Source organism: Columba livia, chromosome Z (assembly GCF_036013475.1).
Source record: "Columba livia isolate bColLiv1 breed racing homer chromosome Z, bColLiv1.pat.W.v2, whole genome shotgun sequence".
Taxonomy (NCBI): domain Eukaryota; kingdom Metazoa; phylum Chordata; class Aves; order Columbiformes; family Columbidae; genus Columba; species Columba livia.
This window is the reverse complement of record NC_088642.1, coordinates 80,577,343-80,583,982: the sequence shown is the minus strand read 5'-3', so window position 1 is coordinate 80,583,982 and position 6,640 is coordinate 80,577,343. Positions and strand designations below refer to the sequence as shown.

The window sequence follows — 6,640 nt, the reverse complement described above, 5'->3', positions numbered from 1 at the left end:
CGATGCCTGGGTGCTGTCGGAAGGTGTGCAGGAACAGGAGCAGACACATGGCTGGAGTATAGGAACTGACTCCTGTGGCCTTTATGTATTCGAGCTTCAAAAAATAAATAAATAAATGGGGGAAAAGGAATAAGAGCGAAGCAGAATGTATATCTTGTATATCTTGCAACTGGCCGGGGTTGCAAGGGATTGCTCGTTGCAGTTAGTTTATCCATCTCCGCGCAAGTAGAGGATCGCTTGGAGCAAGCACCCATCACTTCCCGGGTTATCCAAGAAGCAGCTCTGTCAAACACGCACCCCTGGGTGCAGGAGGTGGTTGATAAACCCGTGATGCTCCCTCCGCTCTTCCCCTCCGGCCTAGGCGCTGGGCCCGGCTCACGAGAGTAGCTTTGGGGGATCGGGGCCCGGGAAGGGCAGGTGAAGCGTGTCACGGCCTGCGACACCTCCACCGGGTGTTATTGGAGTGGGAGACTGGTCCATGCGTGCCCCCTGCAGCACTCCATCCCTCCCTCGAAAAAAAAGTAGCATCCTCTGCAACTCCGGTCCACCCTGTAACGGGTGAAAACTGTTTCACCGTAAACCAGAAGAACTCAGTTGCTCCCTGGGAAATAATTAGAATTAAAACGTGCTTTTTAAACTAAGGCTGCTGTAATCGATATGATGCAACGCAAGCGGGTAGCTTACGTTGTATTTATTCACCCCCGCGGCTCTGGATGCGGTGACAGGGCTGTAAATAGAGATGGTGCCTGCCCGCTGATCCCGGTTCCAGGGCACCGGCGTCTGGAAGAGCCGGGAAGTCCAGCCGGGAAATCCAGCCGGGAAACGCTGGCTTAATGTGTTTTGCATGTTTTGAACTGAAGGCTAGGTGGAGCCTCCATCCTTCATTAAGTAACTGGCAGCTCATCCTATGCAAATCCTGTATCTGCCTCTGTAGTTTTCGTCACTTCTAATCAGTAGCCCCAAATAATAGTCTTAACCTTTTATTTTTAAGCATAGTTCTCCAGAAATAATTATCCACTTTTTTATTTTATTATTTCCTGTAAATATTGATTACCACAATTAACCCTGCAGACACCAGAGTACATTACTCCTGTCTGTTTTGTGTCACGTTAGGTCATCTGCAGGAAATGTGGCGAGTTATTTCCCTGTTTAATCTGCAGCCAAATGTTTTAGTGATTTATTTAATAATCTCAGAAGTTAATATACTCAGCGCCTTCTGAACACACATTATTTTACCTGTTTGCATATGTTTCATGAACAAGAATTGAACACTGAAAGTGTTTAAATTATGATCCTTTGCTTTATTGATGGTTATTTTTCAGATTCAGACAACGCAGACAGACAACAGGGAGTGACAATCACGACAAGAAATGGTAATTTTATTTTTTTGTTGTTTAATAGAAGTCAGATGATACTATATGCATTACCTGCAGATATATGTTCTTTATCAGCACGCAGTGTTTCCATGTGTAATTACTAATAGCGGTTTTAGTGTTTTGTTTTGTTTTCCCGGAGATTTTGATTTCTCGATAGTCTGCTTATTATTATTTCGTAATTTGGATTTGTGTTACATATCACTTTGCATGTACTCATATGCATATGCTCAACGTAACAGAAGTGTAACGTGCGGTTGCCTGTAAACCGAAGTTGTGGTCACAAAACAAATGATAAGGCACCTTTATCAGAAGGCGAGTCAGTCAAGTGACTTACTGGCTGGGTGGAAAGGGATGCTCTGCAGGGAAAGCTGGCCGGGGCTGGACTGGCGTGCCGTGATTTGCATCTAAGTGAATTCTATCATAATTTAGTGCGAAATGGGGATTTATGTAATGCTACACCCCTCCTATGTACCCCACAGAAGGTGAAGGGGGGTTGCTGTGTGTCTTCCTCGCAGAAGGTGGGGATTGCTGATTGCAATAATTAGAGAATCATAAGCATTCCTCTTTGAAGTCAATGGAGACTGTTTATTCTTAAGAAATCCACGCAGGATGTTTCTCCTTTACGTCACAGCCATCTGGAGACCTATAAAAAGATTAGAAAACAAGCATGGCAATCACATACTAATCTATAGGCCATTAGTGGGAATTTATTAGGGAGGCCGGAGGAAAAAGTACATGTGTGGATTCTGTATCTGCCAATATGCAGATCATTTCTACAGGGATTTTGCAAGTTTTATGCAATTATGGAAACTGGAAGAAAGTACTGAAGGCTGCTTTTGACAATGAGGGTGATCTATACATTGCTTGAACTTTCCACATACTAGACAACACTGCAGTCTTGAAAATGTATTTTACAACTGCTGTATATATTATTTTGTGATATTCAGAATAAGCAGATACTTTTGAGCAAGTCTTGCCAGACACCCGTTGGTTTTGAGGCCCTAGTAGTTATCTGATAGTTAGAAAAGGTAACTGGTAATATGGCTAATGAACAACTAGGTCATAATCATAATGTTGGCTCTTTTGACTTACGGAGGGTCTAGTGATTAATCAAGAAAATGTGGCAGGTGTGTTGCAGTGATTTCCCAAGTCAGTTGTGAGAACAGGGCCTGGTGCTTTTAAAGTATATCTTGAATATTTGAAACATAACAATTTGCAGTAGTGCGCCTTGCATTTAACTGTAGATCTGGTAGCACGGTGATGTGATTTACATGCATGCAGTAACGTGTATATATGAGTCTGTGCTAATATGAATGACACATACACATACTTGTATAAGCTTAGATGTACACACACACATACACGATGAGCACTTGAACTTTCATACCTCTGACTGAAACAATTTAATGCTGAAGCTCACAAGCCTGTCGTGGGCAACATATGCCTGATCACCTACAATGCTGCCCCTAGTATTGCCAGAAAACAAACAAACAAACGAAAAATCTTTCTGTCTACCCACCAATTCAGAAAAGCTCATTAGAATTTTACGTATTCTCAAAATGATCATGTGCCTCTGGATGTATCAGATGCTTGATTCAGTCATCCCTGTTGTTCCTTAACAGCCTGAGATGTGATGAAGAATCTCAGTAAATAATAATTCAGCATTATGATAATTCTAACCATTTTGTGCCAGACTGTGTGTTTTCCGCAAAGAATACTAGCACAATTACCTCTTACGTCTCTCAGGTATATAGCACTGGTGGTAAATTGCAGTGTCTCCCCCATACCAGGATATCTGATACCTGTTTAAAAAAGAAATGCTCAATTTCAAAGGCTGAGAATCTGAGAGCAAAAATGAGTGGCCTTGTTAGTAATATTGCTGCTAAATTTGACATTTTGCAGGTTAGTGATGTATATGTGTTACTTCATGGTGGCAGCATTTATTTTGGGCCTTGTCTGACTAATGTGATTGCTCCCCTGTTTTCGTGCTTTTCTGATATGAATTTGTGATAAAAAAGGGGGTGGTTGATGCAGTTGTCAGTTTATAGTGTAACCACATACACTACACACATACATGTTAACACATACATACATGTATGTCTTAACACAAACACATAGACACACATGTACCTAGACTCACACATGTACATATGGTTTCCCTATGTACACACCAGCTCACATATGCTTTATCACAGAACCTGGCTTTGCAGCTGACACAGAGCAAACACAACTTCAGTTTAACTCCATGCATCTAAAAATTCCCTCTAAGAACAGCAACATATGCAAACACAGTTCAATTTACAAACAAGTGCATCTAAATGCAAGCGTGGCATACTGACTATGACTGTACAGGAACATAGCGCCTGATACTTTGTGTTTTATTTTGCATCTTAAAAGAACAGTAGTGGCATGAATTTGAAGTAATAATCCCTTTAGGAGTGCTGAGCAGGCCACATTCTGCCTGTGCTGAATTTTTCAGTGTGTATCCCACACTGACTGCAGCATGCACAAGCTACAGAAATGCACTTGTTAATTTCAACAGTAAATACGGTAGATCTCAGTAAGAAAATTCATTGTAACCCATAAGCTCAAGAGACCTTTAATGTTTGCATTTTAGACTTAGAAAAATTGTATACAAATTATACTGTTAAATAATTCAAAGTATAATGTTCTTTTTGGGGGGTGGGGGAGGGGGAACTGAGAGGCTTAAATCCTAAAACTGAACATAATGCGTTCTAACAGTTTAGAAATACTTCCTTCCATCGACTCCTGGAGTAACGTCAGCACGCATTTCTTCACTCTAAGTATGAGGTTAAGAGAAATAAACGATAAATCAGCGTTTTTATTAAGGCATTTCGCAGGATGATGCACAACCTTAGATAAACATTGCTGCAATGTTCACCTGTGTTGCATTCTAACAGAGACAGAGACACACACACACAGGCTGGCAGAGAGGGAGGGATGAAAGGAGGGGGAGAGAGGGTATAGATGCCATAAAATACACGGAGCCTGCTGCTCCCAGCTTTCCCAGTAGGCCCATGGAGGAAAAACGCCTCGCACAGCCGAGCCGGTGTAAATAAATACCTGCAAATAGGCGCGAAACACCACCGATATGCGGAGCCATTAAAAAAATAACAATTAAAATAAAATGAAAGACACACAGCACAGCAAATTGTCACTGTAGTTACACATCGACTCACTGCGTAGCACAGACCTGAGATGTGAGCGAGGCCCCGGCTCCGAGCCTCAGCCAAGTGCCCTTCGCATCCCTCTGCACAAGCGCAGGCTGCCAGGAGGAGAAATGCAGGCCTGGAGAGGAAAAAAAAAGGGCTTTATGTATCCTTAGAGCGTTGCTTCCAGTCTTTTGGAGATTAGAGCGGTTTGCGCTGGCCGGAGGAAGGTAGAGGAAGGTAAAGGCGGCGGGCGGATCTCCCTGCAGCCGGCGAGGAGGCGATGCCGGCGGCCAGACGGGGCTGGGGCCGGTGTCCGGTCACTCATGCGTGTCAATAGCCGTGTGTACTTGAGGTTTCTCATGACATCATCATTACTTTGGTCTCCCGCGGTCCAGGACCTCTGACCTTGCCGGGCTGGTCCACGTTTTGGCACTGAAAAGCCCTCCAATGATGGCCCTTTTCTCCTTCTTTCAGACCGGGGGCAGCAGCAAGCCGGCAAGACCGCGTCTTCTTCTCCCCAGCTCTAAAGAGAGGATCTTCCCCCCTAAAAACACACACGCACGCGAGATATTTCCAATCAAGCTGCCACCATTTGGTAAAAAAAAGCTCTATGCCGTGCCTAATCTAAAGGGATCAGGAGCCGCATCCTCGGATCATCCTGTCACTTTCTTCTGAAATGGATTTTTATTTTTATTTTTTTTTTCCTTCTTCCTCCTTTCCCTGCGCTGGAAATTGCCGTTGGCTTTACATCTTTATAGAGGATAAAGAGTCTTTTCGTGAGAACGAAGCGATTTACAATGCAAATAGAGGCCTGTGAAGGGATGGATGCTTCTCACTCTTAACGCAGCTTGACGCACCTTAATAGCTGGTTTTATTTTCTGGTATTAACAGACGAATTTTTGGCTCTCGCTGCCGGAAATTACTGGCTGAAAGGAAAAGTTCAGGATAAACTTTGAAGGCAACAGATCTCTTTTGGATTATATTAGCTGCACATGCACACAGACACACAAACCAGGTCGCCAATTGCATAAAAGGATGAATATTTTAAAGCAGCACTAGTGCTCTTGGGGGAAACAGCACGCGTGTTTGTCAGAGAGAATCTGGATTCTAGCAAGGAAAAAAAAAATAGCTTTGAGGGAAGTGAGTTGTTATCTTTGGTTATCTAGCTGTATGAGTGTTTTGGTCTTCATAAAGCTAGATAACCGAAAGTAAAAACTCCTTCAAGATCATCGTACGGAGTGTGAAAATGAAAGACTACTGCGAGAGACAGTAAAAACCGAGAAAGGTCAGGAACGCTTATTGAACCTAACGTTTTTACAGCTGGAGGTGGGAGTGGAGGAAATTAAATGGCATGCTTATTCCAAAATATGAAGTTGTCAGATGGCACAGAGTGGATATCCAGACGACGCATGGAGGAAATGGTACCAATGGTAAACAATGCATGTGCAACTATTGCTGTTGAATAAATAAAGAGGAACCCAAACCAGTCAGCGTTTAACTGGTCTAAGAGGAGATATATATGTATATACATATACATCTATTTTTTTTTTCCTTTTAGAAAGCTATTTGGAAATGCTGAGTTTGATTTTGCATAATGATTCGTTGCAATGAACTGGCCTTAAAAATAGAGGTAGTAGTTGGTGGTGATGAAGATGACGGTGGTGTTGGCGATGAAACTGTGTGGACTGAACTGAGAAAACCAAAACAAAAAACCAACCCAAAATCTGTCTACATGAATCTGAGACAAAGAATCGGGGTTTGTTTCAAATAATATGAAAAAGTTTACACCGAAGCGTAGGCAAGCTTAATAATTTATGTCTACTGAGAACCAGCCGGAGCTGCACAAAGATGGAAAAAAAAAAAAAAAGTGATGGCCGATTTTTATTTTTCTATTCAAAACGCCAGCACAGATGCCTCTCTGTTCCGAGAGGGTTTCCTTGAGGAAGCTACTGAAGCAGAAAGACATGATGGAGACGAGATCGCCTCCCCCCTTGTCAAAGTGTTAAAAAATGTTCTGTGTCTTACTCCGCGCCTAGCATTGGAAATGAAAGTGACATTTACTCCAAAACCCACGTGTGCGCCTCCTCTCTT

The 6,640-nt window shown here is 42.7% G+C and overlaps 1 long non-coding RNA gene across 1 annotated transcript; it reads right to left on the bottom strand.

Annotated features, from left to right (window-relative positions):
- Nucleotides 1–1,280: 1,280 nt before the first annotated feature.
- LOC110360551 (uncharacterized) lies at nucleotides 1,281–5,029 on the bottom strand. The gene is made up of 3 exons (XR_002416500.2): nucleotides 4,591–5,029; nucleotides 3,107–3,178; nucleotides 1,281–2,019 (listed from the first exon to the last, which is right to left on the bottom strand). It is a non-coding gene; the product is annotated as an uncharacterized LOC110360551 (long non-coding RNA).
- Between the last annotated feature and the right edge of the window lie 1,611 nt (nucleotides 5,030–6,640).